Here is a 2,156-nt window from a genome sequence, read left to right as displayed (position 1 = left end):
TCATACAGATTTGACAACTATGTACACATTCAGTCGAGGCAGCTCTTTTTCTTGATATCGACTACCTTAATGACATTTAATTTCTCAAGAGCTCTTTTCTTCCTCTTTCTATACTCATATGTGTTCCAAAAGCCAAAAAGGAAATCTAGCACCTTTCTTAGGATTGTTTCTATAAACTACCCTGAGACTTTGACTTCATCTCAATGTAGCTTTTAGCCAACTATTATTCTACTTTCTTGTGGATTCGTGTTTCCGATGGTTATTGCCGAAGCGTATGATCCATATATTTACTTCTTTATACATGGACTCTTCCTGTTTTTGAATCTTAATCAATACCTCGACCAGGGTATGAGTGTATACAATTCTAAATCTCATTTGTCATGCAAAGAGTTGGATACATAATATCCAGAGATAAGATATATAAGTAAGGCCATCTTAAAATATTGACACCCAAAGAAATAAAAAAGTCTACATCCATCCTCCAAAACCCTGCAAAGTTTCCATTTGTTACAGTTACCTGGTTGACTTTTTCAATTTTTTTGTTTGTCTTATCATCAAATCTACAAAGGTCTTAGTTGGAAAGAAATCAAAAGGACAATTCCAAACACCTTTCATGAGTATGCTGATTTCTAATAAAAATTACCCTCAAAGAGTGGTTAAAAAGTCACAAATCCAAACCACCAATGATATTCATATTACGTTCGCCATATGGAAGGATTTGCCATTTTATGGCCAAAACGGAAAGATAGACAGTAATGATTGTGACTGTTGATAGCTTGACTGGCTGAGTGATTTTTTATGTGATTTTCAAAAACCAACCGTTTCCGACAACAAAAAAAGGGGTTCGTCAGGGTATACCGGATGTCTGTGGTATGACACATGTGACACTTGGTGGGCAAACAAAGGAAAAATCACCCAAAGATGCTGCGAACATTCAATTGCTGGATAAGCACAGTGTTTTCAATACATTTTAAGACAGCCCCTTCCTCAAAATCAAATTCTGGTTAGGACCCTGGTTACATCGTAATCCGAATATGAATTTGAGGAAGGGGCTGTCTTAAATATATGGCTGTGTTTTAAAATGTATTGAAAACAGAAAAATAAAGTTTGAACATTCTGAAAAAGAGGAATTTCTATGTGCCTTTCCATGAGTGGAATGAGACGGGGGTCACCGTAGTGCAGTGGTTCGATCCCAGTTTCGACCGGAAACCAAAAAGATTTTCCTCGGTGAATTCCCCGCTCAGTAATGCTGGTGACATTTCCGAGTGTTTAACAAGTATATACAGTAGTAAGTTCGGCCGGGCCGAATCTTAAATATCCACCACCATGAATCAAATATAATTGTTTCCTTTGAAAATTCTTCGGCGTATCGGGTTACTTGATAATATATATATATAGAATTTCAGGATATATTTCAAAATTCTACCTACACAGAAAAAAATTTCAGGAAAATTTTTCCAATTAAAATTTTAATTGAGTTTTAAAAAATATTCAATTAAAAATTTAATTGAATCTACAAATTTTTTAATTGAAATAAAAATCAATCACACAAATTAATAGTATCAATTAAATTTTTAATTGGGTCAATTAATTTTTTAATTGACTGTCAATTAATTTTTTAATTGATACTATCAATTCTGTGATTGAAGACATTTCAATTAAAAAATTAATTGGATCGATTAATTTCGTGATTGAATCAGAAAAAAAATTTTTTGTGTGTATGAAGACTAGATCAGATTCTAGAACCAATTTTGTTTGAGTTTTGGAGAAATCATAAACATATCGTATTATTGATGAAATAAAGCCTTGATTTGAAATATTAAATTTGTAGATTTTTACCACCATTATTTAAATGATTACGAGGGGTAAAATCTGGAACTTTTTCTTTCAGTTTCATACAATTTTTATGGTCCGTGTGTGATTCAATTAAATTTTTAATTGAATATTTTTTAAAACTCAATTAAAATTTTAATTATAAAATTTTTGGTGAAATTTTTTTCTGTGTAGAAACTTCATCTAAACATTGCCATCCACAATCGAATTACTTGAGTTTCGGCAACGCTTGCCGATCGCGAGATATCTTAAAACCTCCTAACACCGACTTCTAAATTGTAAGTAAGTCCATACGTGGTATATATTAAATCAAACAAGTGTAT

Source organism: Haematobia irritans, chromosome 2 (assembly GCF_050003625.1).
Source record: "Haematobia irritans isolate KBUSLIRL chromosome 2, ASM5000362v1, whole genome shotgun sequence".
Taxonomy (NCBI): Eukaryota; Metazoa; Arthropoda; class Insecta; order Diptera; family Muscidae; genus Haematobia; species Haematobia irritans.
Note: the sequence above shows the minus strand (reverse complement) of the source record.